General features: G+C 33.7%; 1 protein-coding gene across 1 annotated transcript in view; it reads left to right on the top strand.

The window, feature by feature from the left end:
* Positions 1 to 9,791: 9,791 nt before the first annotated feature.
* LOC147071659 (glucose dehydrogenase [FAD, quinone]) overlaps positions 9,792 to 14,123 on the top strand; it is a 57,630-nt gene continuing 53,298 nt past the window's right edge. Inside the window, exon 1 of the mRNA XM_085946625.1 lies at positions 9,792 to 9,965. The gene's annotated coding sequence lies outside the window, so the exon portion shown is untranslated. The remainder of the gene's footprint in view (positions 9,966 to 14,123) is intronic.

Below are 14,123 nucleotides of genomic sequence, written 5' to 3' on the forward strand. Positions count from 1 at the left end.
GTTGTGGTTATTTTGTAACCAAAATAATATGATTGCTGTTATCTACCTTGTCCAGTTACCTACCAAAGATGATAAAGAAAAACCTTCTTTTATTTAGATGAACAGTCACATAAAATTACAAATAACCGGTAGGTGTATGTTAAGTAATCAATGCCAACTGTCATAGAAGGCAGTCATTTTATTTTATTTACAAATAAAGCTGCCATTTGATTATTCATTATCATATTCATTTTGATTCACTCTAGGTAGGTACCTGCAGAGTCCAAAATCTGCTAATTAGTATTATACTATAGTATGTTAGTCTGGCAATTGACGGTGGTATGTATGACAAAATTAGTCGCAGACTCGAGTTGGCATAGAGTGCATTTGGGCGTTTGAATAGTATCTTCAAAAGTGACTCCCATTGTGTCTTAAGCGTAGATTGTTCAACCAATGTGTGCTAAAACTTGGACCCTGAATGTATGAGAAATCAAAAAATTACAAGTAGCGCAACGTGGATTGGAAAGGTAACATGTTGGGTATAACGCGGAAAGATCAAAAAACACCTATGCATAAGGAGGCAGACAAGAGTGCGCAATGTAATAGAGGTCGCTAAGCTGATGAAATGGCAATGGGCTGCACAGGTCACTCAGCGAGTGGACAAATGCCATCATACTCTGGTATCCAAGGGGCACTAAACGCCCACAGGGGCGCCTTGAAACCTGCTGGATACACGACTTACAAAGTTCGGTGGATTACGTGGCAGCCAATAGCTAGGGACCTGAGAAGAGTGGAGGGAGCTAGAGGATGCCTTCGTCCAGTAGTGGATCTACCCTGATTGATGATGATATACACACTTGCTAATATGCATACAAATTGCATTATTTAAAAATGGTCTAATGTTAACCTAATTCGTTTTCCAAAATAATTACATTTTTACAGTTTATAAGTAGGTACCTAACTACCTAATTATAGTCTATATTTTTTAAAACTTGCATACCTTTTCAATGAAAATTACTTGTGCCCTACTTAGTATCAATGCAAATAATTTATAGCGTGGTTTTATGACCTATTCATTAGAACATGGAAAGTCTTATTTTGTCATAATAATTTATTTTATTTTGTACACAATCGTAAAAGTAAACAATGAATCGATATTAGCATTGTGCTGATTCTGTAAACTGAGACGCATTAATTTTGAAGCAGGTAATAATAATAAGTGCAGTATAAATAGTGGGGAGGCCATCATTCGCAATAGCTCGATGCATAATTTGTTAAACAAAGAAATTTTACTTTGCATTTCAATACTTTATTTGTATTCTTACCTACATTTATTAGTCTTCCGCCCGAGAATCTGAGTTTTCCCATAAGAACGTAACTGGCATATATATGGTAAAATTTTATGCGTAGGTACAAAATAAATAAAACAATCCGTGTGAAAAGGTTTCCATACACCAAAAAAGAATTAGGTCTTCATATTTTAGAACAAATATGACGGTGTCATTATTGCAAAATTGGCTTTTGGCGCCAATACATAATTATTCTACATTCTTCTCTGTCGTGCGCTCATGGCTGAGGATCGTGACCACATTTTAATTTCGCCATCCTTTGAGCGACCAAGACTCTCCATCCTTATCGATCTTCCACTTCTCTCAGGGCAGAATGGATGGTGTCCCCAGTCAGCTCTTTCACTTGGTCGCTCCATCGCGCAGACGCTCTTCCTCTGCTTCGCCTTCCCTAGAGGCTACCCAAAACTACCAGTCTCTCCAGGTTGTCCGGTCCGCGCCTGACAATATGTCCAAAAAACTGCAGAATTCTTCTCAGACATATTGTCGACAGCCGTTCCTTTATCTTTAGTCTCTGGATGATTGACTGGTTCATCCTGTGCCCCGTCCAAGAAATGCGAAGCATTCGGCGCCAACACCACATTACATTACATTTTTTAAATTATCATTTGCATCTCTTGTGCAGGGTACGAACTATTAAATAAAGCCAATATCTCACTGAAAAATGTTGATTTCATAACTTTAGATATATTTTAATGGCAGTTCATTAAAAAAATCAAATGAAATCTATTCCTTTCAATTATTCAGGTGGATTGAGTGGGTATGCGGTGACATGCTTAAGACTGGACAACGTGGGGTGGACAACATAGATAGACGGACATAAATAATCCAAATAATTAGGGCCGTACGCCACTCGTTGGTACTATAAGTGGTAGCGACTTGTGGGTGAACATTCCACCAGTGATTTATAGCTGCAGACCAGGTCCTCCATTGCTAGAATCAAACAATCAAAATATCTAGGCATGGCTTGTGGAAGCAACCGGGTGCGGTAAGTAGAAGACGGGCAGTGGCTACCTGTGAATTTTCCACACTGCATTCCAAGTCACATCCGGCATATACCGATTACATCATAATCAAATCAATGTAAAATCTCTGCCCATTCTCTCTTTTCTGTAAAAAAATCGGTAAGTAATATTATATAATTAAGTATATTACGGACATTTTTCAAAATGTGATTATCTCAATTTATTTTTGATAATCAGTTTCGTATGCATATAAGAAAAGGATTAACATATATAATTGGTAAAAAAGTGAATTTAAAAAAAACATGTTTATCCTAAAAGTAAAGTAAACGTTTTATATATTTTTTCGATCATCCGGATTTATCATTGTCTTTACTCTCATACACGATTAATCCGGATAATCGAGGTTTTATTACTAATTATTGCGTCTAGTATTTTTTGGGGAAATATGCAAATTGCATACCTACTTCTTCAAATAATTTCAATTTAAGACTCTAAAAAATAATAGGTAAGTATACATATCTAATATTTATTATTCAGTGTGAAGATTTTATAATTTAAATAGTTATAAGTGTGCTGTGACGCGAAAAAGTTGATAAATACTGTTTTAGGTTGACATGTTTAGTTTTCAATTGAAGAATTATTGTTAAATGATTTTCAGTAATATCGTAATCATTTATTATTATTTCACCTATCTATCGCGGAAATAATTGTTTACAAACTCTTTACTACCAGGAAGAAAAAACCAACTACAAAAAAAAAATATCGAAGTATTTCCATATATTTTGACTATGGACTTTGATTTAAAAATTGGTATATTGAAATATCTGCAAAGATTATGATTTAAAAAAAAAAATAGGAAAACATTTTTTGTGTCCTCCTTATTTGGTAGAATAAATATTGTGAAAATCAGCGTAGGTAGGTACATCACAATTACAAGTTTATTATTTTTATGCATAGTGGCTCTTATGATGAGAATCAAAAATACACCATTTTATTTTTTAAACGCCTCAGAAACACACAATTAGAAAAAAATCTTCGGACGAATGGGATTCGAACACACATGGTTTAGTTTCCGAGTGAATGTTCTAAACTAAATTAAATGGATAAAAGTATGTATTTAAATATATTTAATTCATTTAAAATATATATAAGTTCTACGTACCTAATTAGTAATACAAAATACCTACCTAGGTACTAAATTATTTTGCAAATATGTATACACATGTGAAAAAAGACGCCTGTAGGTGGGTAAGTGATATTAATAGTACCTACCTATGTTAATCAGTAAGATGCTGAAGATGAATTAAATTCGACTAAGGATCTCCGCACATTACGATGGTTAGAGCCTAGACGTTTTTACAAATATATCGAAGCGCTTTAGACATGAGGATTTCAGGTATAGTACTCTTATGCCCGTGGCGGAGGAACACACGGAGTATGAGAGTCATGATGGTTATAGATATAGATAGTTAGAAATAGAGACCATCAGTTGTTTATTCGCCCAAGGTGCAGAACCAACCTGCCACTGGTAATGCCAATTGGGAGGGCGATAACTATGTTCAAAGAAATTTCTTCGGGTGTTGATATATATTATTCCATCTACGTGAGAATGAGTTTAAGTGGACGTTGTTTTATAAATTCTTAAAATATGGTCTGCTTAACTCATCCGGTGTACTTCCTTGTACCTATCTAATTTATCTACTGATCTATCTCTTTTTTTTATGTAATACTGTTTTATATTTCTTTGTTTCTAAATGTCATATTGTGAACGTCTTAAACTTATAATTTGTAATGTCCACAATATGTTAAAAAATAAATAAATAAATTGAAATTGAAATTGAAATAGCCAACAATATGTCGTGGTATTTGTGCATAGACGCATTTTGTGTTAGCGTCTGGCTAGCATAATGCTAGAAACACAATATTACCATCACATGACATGAGCGCACGTGCTATAGAGTCACCAGCCATGACGACGGCCGGTAAGTGAGCATAACCCCTCGCAGTCCGTATAGATTGTGCAATATCTGGGTATAGTGAGATATGAAGCGAGGTAAAGTGGGAGTGCCGCTGCAGGAGTAATAGGCGCGGTAAGGTACGTACGGAGATTAGAGGGGACCACTGTGCATCAAGAACGTCTGGTGGTTAGCCGACCGACAGGCCATTTATGGGTCATTGCGTCGCGTTGCACCGACAGGCTGTCATCATGGGCCGTGGCTTTTAACAATCAGAACATCTAAAATCTGATAACCTTTTGACCTTCAGATACATTTTGGAAGATTTTGCTAAATATGCTACAAGATGGAAGCATATAATATCTGATAACAGTTTAAATACTAAGTAAAACAACATTGCACACTCTTTGGCCATGGCGCGAGCTTACCGAAAACACAATATGTGCGCTTAAGTAGCGTGATCAGAATGTTATTCTAGCGTAAGTATGACTACCCAATTATATTTTTAGGTTACCCATCGTTTACATCCATTCAACAGGCTCTCATGGCTAGTGGTATGTATCTATGTATATTCTAATGGATTCAAGCTCTGGCGACCCGATATTGTATAGACGATAGTGTATAATATTATATATTCACCAAAGTGAGACAAAAAACTCGTACTAGGATTTTTTTACAATAAAATGCAATTCTTTATATTGCACCATACAGATAAAAATTAATTTAATATTAAATTGGTTGGCGAACACAAGTATTACCTATCATTATAACGCAGGGATTCCCAATCCAGTGCCCTTGGGCGCATGTGCATGTAATTTAAATGCACGACGTTTTACTATCTACCCAGCGCTCGAAATATTTTTTTTTATTAACCTGAGCGCTCGATAATTTTCCGAAAATATTAACATAGTTATCGAATTATATGTATGTATATTCTATAAAAATAAGTGTTTTCGATTTTTTGAAAGTATATTTCAATAATTTGATATTATTGAACCTGTGATGATCATAATAACATATTTCTAATAATCTGTATTGTTTTCAAATAATATTTAAAACTTCATTAACACAGGGACATTGTGAATTGTTAAACATATTAAATTGATACCTATGTATTTGTCATCAGAGAAAATGTGCTCGCCATTCCATTGTTGGTCATAAAATATATGCTCGTGATGAAAATAAGGTTGGGAACTCCTGATATAGCGTTTTGTAATAATATCACATATGAAAATGTAACTGCTTAAAAACACGTTATCGTATTTACAATTACATTAGTAATTTTGCGGTTGCTTTGGTTGTAGATACATGTTGAATTCAATACACTCCACATAATATTAATAAAATATACCAATATTATTACCTACATGCGTCCACCAACAATTTATTTGTAAACTAGGACAATTTTATTATTATTTCTATTGCAAATATTACCAAGGGTCTCCTCGATCGATGCAATTTTACTTTTCAGTTAGAAATTTACTGAACTACATAATTTTAGGAATTCGTTAATTTTTATTGTTTTTACTTTTTAGGTGTTGGAGTCCCGCGGTTGTTTCTTTGAAATCTTACTTGATTTCCACCATGTTATTAAAATGACTTTAGCCATGACCTTAAGCATAATATGAAATAAACTCTAACTATAACATTGGTTACTGACGACGATAGTTGGCGGGATCAGCATTCAGCCGATTCACGGAGTTTCCCGCGTTAGTAAGGAAAAAACTGAATTATTCTAGATAAGAACCAAATTTTGCATACACCCACACAATGGAAGGGGAGCCACGTGAAATGTATCCCCCAAAATAAAATAGCGGCCATGTTACCCAAATAGATCTTGATTGAAATTATTTTAATATAGGTATTACCTATGTAAATATCACATAATATAATATGTACGGTCATAAACTGTAAGAAGTTTTTGAATTGCTTATTTTAGTCATAAAATAATAGGTGCTATTTCATTATTTTTAAATGACCGCCATCTTTTTTACTACACCCTCGTATTAGCAGCCAACTCTTATATTATATCGTATTATCATATTAATACTATCGACCGATGGTACTTGATGGATTTGAATTAAAATTCTAATGGATTTAAGCTTTGTACTATTCCACTTGAGTCGCTTTTATCATACAATTTATAAAAAAAAATCCATAAGTACTTCACAATCATAACAAATCACATTATAATAATCTATTACACGGTGTTTGTTCTTCTTCGTCGCCATGTTGGATATCTGTACTTTCGTCCTGTGGACTTCCGGCAACGTTCTATATGAATTGAACATCCCCAAAAAACATATAATTTGACACATAATTATGTAAATTTCAATTTTATAATGGTTAATTTGAGAAACATATTTGCCATTTTTCTGTGGGGGTAAATGTCAGGTGCATCTTTTCAAAGAGTATAGCATTCGTAAAAAACATAATATTATTACTAGCTGTGCTAACCTATGCTCTGGTATGTCGGTACGATGCGCCATACGATCAAAACTCAAAGCTTTCGATCAGTGACGTGCCAATGGTGGTTACCGCTCGGGTTCCTAGAGTATCTATTCTCAGTGTAATGAAAGAAAAATAAGTTGTAGGTACTTATTCAACTATAACAAAATCGGTGTGTGTACTATATATATAATACATAATTACTAAGTATATACCTACGAGGGCTGATCAAAAACTATCCGACAGATCCACAAACAATTAATACAGTCAGTTACCTCAGGTGGAAGAAAGTATAAAAAAATCGGTGTGTGTACTTATGTACGCGCGTTAGAAGTTATGCTTCTTTGGCGTAACAAAACGAAAACAAAACTTGTGATAACCTAGATTCTTCGACTAGCTCTTAATTATCTTTTAAATTACACACTCAAGAAATAGGACCGCTTATTGGAACGCCGTTGGTTTATTTCTATACACTTTAACTTATATTACTAAATTATATAATTATTTATCGTTGTTTTTATTTTTAAAGTAACAACTGCCACTATGACGTTTAATAGTTTGTTTACGTAAGGAATTGCAAATGCCCGAAAATAATAAATTCGCTGCCTAGGCAACGGAACAATTCTAAACTATAATATCATACTGTATAATCGTCACGATTGGAATATCATACTGTGGCGCAATGGTAGGGCGTTCGGCTGATAACCGAACAATCGGTGGTTCGAATTCAATCGAGTGCGTTTATTTTTGTGTGAAAAAATAAATTATGTGTTACATGTCACACGCCAAAAATACACTCTGATATGATTTTCCAAAAGCGCCTAAAGAAGTATAACTTCAAAAATATATGGCTTCAACGTGTTATACGAAATCACATATTAAATTTAACATTAAAACATATTACCTAATGAAAAAAAAATATGTTCTCCTTAAATAAGTATTTTTCTATTATTTTTAAGACTAGAAAAAACGTCTTTATAAATCTATCTGATGGGAAAATTCATTTCACCTATTTCGTATGTTTTAAAGTATTTGTCTCTCAGTTTGTTTACCTCAGAATTTAACTGCTCGTATACCATACTGCCCTGATACTTTATATATGATGTTCCAGTCTCGTATTCCATTTCTTCGGGCGATTTTACGATTTATTTGACTTCAAAAATTATATTTTTTTTAATAAGTAAATGAAAGAAACGGAGAAGTTTCTATTCTTTGTGCTAGGACTGACACTTGTCGATCAAAATTCAAGACTCTTGATGCAAGTATGATAACTGGTTTGTTTTGTTACTGTAATATAAAACTTGTATGCAGGTAACAATTTCAAGTTCAAGATTTGGTATATATATTATATTATGTAGGTATAATGTACTACATAATAATATATATGAGTATAATATATACACATAAGTATATATTTTAAAAAGCATACAACGCCTGAATGATATGCTCAATACGACATTGTAAATAATTCATTTAGAGAACGGTTTCTCAACCCATGGGCCGCTACCCTCATCAGGGTCGTAAAGTATTTTCTAGCGATTCAAATACTAAAATAAAGAATATTAAATATGAATTAAAATCAAATTCAAAACTGGAATGACACTTGAATAACTTTTTTTTCGACCATGTCTGATACTAATAAGATCATAATATGTGCCTCCACATAGTGGAGGTTTGTATTAACAGATTTTTGTTTTACGAGGAATGGATGTCAGCCACTTGCTCGACCTATTAGGTCTATACTCTGACTCATACACAAATTGAAAAACAATATGTGTCCTTGTCAGACGCAGGATTCGAACCTGGGACCCACGACGCTATAGATTGACGCTTAAGTTGTCCGGAAATCAGAAAATTAGGAAAATGGAAACAAACAATTTCAGTATCTACATATAGGTACAATTTAATAAAAATGTGCAACGAGCAAATAAAAAGTCAGTTTGTGGAGATAAAAAACAGTCTTAAAAATACGATAAAAATGTAATTATTTGACCGTATACAAACGGGGACTAGTAATGCGAAACTAAGGAACTAATTGCAATGTTTGCCAATTTAAAGGTAGTAGCAAATCTAGCGCGAAAAAGATTGTGTACCTATTGTTAGACAGTAACCTTAGGTAAAAAGTGAATAAAAATGTAATGAGAGATAATCGACATGTAAAGAATAGTAGATAGGTACCGACAATGACGACAATAGAAATAATTATGATTAAAGCGAATTCACATGTAAAAATAGACCCAATGTGTTGTGAGAATGGGTAACAATCATTTTTCGTATTCAATAACCTACACTCTGTGGAAGTCAATAATCTGTTTCGCTTGGGAAAGAGAATGTAATGATTGATAATAAAGTGATAATTGCTATTCTATATGTAGGTACAGTAAAAACGAAACAATGATGCGGTTCGTCGATTGTATGTGTATGTATACGTACGGAGACGCGGTCATCGGCTGACAGGCATTTATCACGGCTCCCCATACGCACGCACACTATCGATCGACCGCATTATTGTTTCGTTTTTACTGTACATATACATTTTTATATTGTAATTATTTTATTACGGTGGCCGCGCGGCTTAAGCGTTGGACTATAACGCGAACGCCGTGGGTCGCAGGTTCGAATCCTAGGTCTGGCAAGTACACATATTGTTTTTCAATTTGTATCTGTCAGGTATGGACCTAATAGATTGAGCAAGTGGCTGACATCCATTTCTCGTAAAAAACAAAATCTGTTAATACAAACCTCTACTCTGTGGAGGCCCATATGATCCTATTAGGATCGGACATGGTCTAAAGAAGAATTATTTTGAATGTATCTACATTTTAATTCATATTAAAAAATCATTTATATTCAAATTTAGCGGGGAGTCGCAGATTACGTGGCTATTTTAAAACGGAATCACGGCTCAAAAAAGGTTGCGATCCCGTGATTTAAAGGCATTTATTTAGAAGCACCTTGCTAAGTATATTGTCCTGCCCACTGAATCCATGTAGGTACGTAATACTGTGGCGATTGACTACGTGCATACCGATTTAATAATAATGTATCGCCCCTTACGAGATGTTAATAAAAAGATATTCTCAACCTGTCTTCAAGCCAGTCTGCATGTGGTTCGCGGCGTACGCAGATCATTCGGGGCACTTGTCTTGTGACCGTCATTAAATTAGTGACAACGCGGGAAAACTTCGCGCCAAAATTTTCGCGCTCTAATAATCATTTTATTTGTCATCGTCCGTGCCATAAACAAGAAAACTTCTATACTCTTATACTAGGTAGAAACCCCACGTTAACGGAAACATTAAATAATTGTGGTATAATAAAAGTGTGTTGATGCATGATTTTAAATAATGATGTACACATTATGATTATCTATGACTAATAAAATACTTTTCGATTCGGTCAGATGTTTTCATAGTCTTAACAATTTTATATATTAAAATAAACGAGGTTTTTAATTATCACAAAATCTATGTAGGTAAACAAAAAGGAAATTTGCTAATTGGTTAAGATGAGAAATAAAAAAAAATATGTTAGGTAGATACTCTATAAGTAAATACAAATAAAAAAGACCAACATAAAAGTTGATACATAGAAAATGATCATAGCTGAAAATTGAGTGAATTCCAGTTTTGTACCAAAAAATTAGTTGCCGTGAGTCGTAACTCACAAATATTCCAAAAATTGAATTTTGAGATTCGTAATCGCAAAACTACCAGAGCACAGTTTTTTGTAATTAGAAGAAAGGTATTAATTGAACTCCTTTGAATATTAATGAGTGAGTGAGTCGATTTACATTATTTAAAAAAATATATATATTATATTATGCAGACACAGCACACTATGGGAAATAGAGCTCCCTGAATGGATAGGACGGCCTTGATCCCAGAACTCACATTCATTGAAAAATCTGAGTTATGACACCAACAGTCAACTTTGTCAACGATTTTCACATGTATTAAAGTGACTTTTGATAGCCAACAATTTTCCTTTATATAGATTACTGCCTTTAGAATTACTTAGTATATTTAACTCAAAAGTGACAAAATTGCAAAATGTGAGTTATGACTCTAGGGCCTAGGCCCTAGGCGACTCAAATATTTGTTTACTCAACAGCTGCTGAATTAATCATAAACGGATAAAAAATAATTACAAGATAAAAAGAATTTTTTATATACTTACCACGTTTTTAAGTTTTCTGTTGAATCATAATATAAACTTGATAATTTTATGTATCAATAATACTTTTTTTTGTACTTGATATGAATACTGAAATGTCATTTTGATATTTCATATTGATTTCCATAGTAACGCACGTATATATTAATAATTTAGTTGCTAGGACCCACCCCTTAGCAACCAATAATAGTGAGTAGTAAATATTACTTTTAACGATTTTTTCCGAAACATGCAAAACAGAATTAACTGAAATTCTGAAAACAATTCTGCTTAAATATGGCCATAAGTATTAAAAGAATGCAATGTCGTTGTGTTCTGATATATTCTAAAAGTTTCAAATGTCTAGCTAGTCGAGAAGTTAGTTAAAAATTTTCAATCGTCCAATACAAATCTTGGACAAACAAGAAAAAAAATGTACTGGACACACAAGAAAAAATCTGTACCGGACAAAAAAGAATACGAGCTAACAAAAACGTGGTAAAATACACCGACATAACTCATTCAATCGATTATAAATTGGAATTATTCAAAATTATCGAGCAGATACTCCAATCTGTATTATCAAACGTTATTTGCGGTGGAAAAGAATAGCCAATAGGTACACAATATTTGTATTTTAATGTCATGGTAATTTTTAAGTTTTTTTTAATATCACAGTAGTAATGGTTTCTTTTGTTCATCTCGTTGCTCGTGCAAGTTATTCGCGCATAAATAAATACAACTACGAAAAATTCAGATACAATGAAAAAAAATCCAGTTTTTCAGGAAGTCTAAGTTAAGCACTTATTATTAGTTATATATAAAAAAAAATTGCGTCTCTCATTGAAACACGACATCGGTATGCATTTATAAAATCAAGAAACGTTTTCACATTCTTAATAAAAATAGATTTTTTTCCGCTTTTCAATTCTCTCAAAGTAACATGTAGGTACCGATATTTTTATTCTTTTTATTTGTCTTTATTTGATTTTAAAGTCTTATTTTCAGTTGGAATTCAATATTTTAAATAAATCCCTGTATCTTTTGACATGGACAAATAGTTATTACCATTGAAAACTGAAGTAAATAGGTAGGTACCTATAAATTTAATATTTTCCCTATTCAACTGAGCTAACGGGGCAGTCTTGACAATGGTGTTATAATTGAAATAGCCATCGTTTAAAAAAGGTGGAATTTAATATTAATAATGCAGAAAAATGGTGTGGGTGGCTCCATTTATAAAAAAAGTATACATAATATTTTATTATTTTTTAAGACGGCTGGAGAGGGCATGTACCTCTAAATTTCAATTTACGTCGCCTACTACTTATAGCTTCTCATCGCTTTAACCGCAGACCCCTGAACTTTTCCGGGTACATACTCCATACCTAAACCCTCCTATCGATGAACATCTGGCCTGTAGATTTAACTACGGGAGTTATTATTACTTAGTAGGGGCTAGTTATTACGACATGTCGCGTCTACAAGTGGTTATCGAATGCTCGTGGCGTAATAGTCATAATTATTATGATCGTTTGTATCGTCCTCTCCATCTTGTCTTTTAGACACGCTGCATCAGAATATTAAAGCAAAATTTAGATGCCTTAGTTGGTTGCACCAATCCTTGAGTGCCCCAGTCTTCCGTTCCACCCGTTCAAATGGTTGATCGATAGCCAAATATCTGGGCCACGATTCTCAGTCATGAGGTCTTGATGAAGAAAAAGAAGAAGTAATATCGTACCTAAATAATTTCGTCTAATAATAACCGTCCACGATGGCCCACTGATTAACGCGTCGGCTTATAATGTCGTGTGTCCCAGAATCGAATTCTAGGTATAGCAAATGCTAATACTCATATCGTTTTTCAATGTGTGTTTAGAGTCAGAGTATAGACTTAATAGGTTAAACAAGACAAGTGGCTAACATGTATTTGTCGTTAAAATAAAAATCTGTTAATACAAACCTTTATTTTTTGGAGTCCCATAATATTATGATCTTCTTAGGATCGGACCCAAAAACCCCTCTCCCCTTGCGTGCGGACATGTAATAATTTTATAATACTTAGGAATTTCGACAGCCTAACGTTTTATATGAAGCACAATGAAATGGACGACAATTAATTATTTATAATAAGTTTATAAACATTTTTCTTGAAATTCCAGAATATTTTTGGCCTACTTACATAACGTTACGAAATCATGACGTCATGAAATTCATAAATCTCCATGACACAACACAACTAGGATGCTATTACCCGTTTTGTGAAATATTTGTAAATTTTACTTAATACTTTATAACTCACCTGTTGATCCATTTTTCTATCTGAGGAATCAGAAGATTACTTCTACCACCAGCAAAAGTGTAAGAAACTATATTTTGGTTCGCACCATGCCAGTCTCTGACTATTTGGGTGCGGGTTCGAACCCGAATCGGGCAATAAATAGATGGTATTTTTCCAATATGTTTTTTTATCCTGAGCCAGAACCTAACGGGTTGGGGAATGACCAATTCGTTAAAAATAATAATATAAAGTCAACTTTGTGGAGGGTCATATTATTATACTCTGCTTGTGAATGGACATGGCTGTTTACTTTTTTTATGTGCAGGTTCATTTTACTAGATTCCTAATTTGTGTAAGCCAAAAAAATAAATGAAATATTTTATATCTACGTAGGTAGATTATATGAATAGAGTTTATTAGTAGGTATGGCACGATGGCCGAGCGGCTTACGCGTCGGCTAATAATTTCGTGGGTCCCAGGCTCGAATCCTGAGTCTGGAAAATACACATATTGTTTTTCAATCTGAGTTTGGAGTCAGAGTATGGACTTCGGTTGAGCAAGTGGCTAACATCCATTTCTCTCTCGGCGGCTCTCGTGGTGCAGTGGGTAGAGTTGGGTATTTCCCGAGAAAATCTCAATCTCGACATTCGGGATTTCCCGAAATGATGAAATTTTGAATTCTCGAGATTCGGGATTTCCAGAAAAAAATTCTCGAGATTTCGGGAAATTTAAAAAAAAACCTGTAAAAATCCTAAAATCAGCGTAAAAACAGACACATTTCAAAAAATATGATTTTTTTATTTATGTAAGAAGACAAACAAAATAGAAGTAGGAAAACAAAAATAATTCAAAACATTACATTATTAAATGGAATTTCAAAAAACACAGACTGTCAATCATTGCGTCTGACAATCGCATACGCTTTTGAGACACAAAATTCCCTGATGTTGCAAAAATTGCACTCATTTTGAGTCGACGTTGGCTTAATTGTGTT

Source organism: Rhyacophila brunnea, unplaced genomic scaffold, assembly GCF_057557595.1.
Source record: "Rhyacophila brunnea isolate RB1 unplaced genomic scaffold, BYU_Rbru_1.0 scaffold_2, whole genome shotgun sequence".
NCBI lineage: Eukaryota > Metazoa > Arthropoda > Insecta > Trichoptera > Rhyacophilidae > Rhyacophila > Rhyacophila brunnea.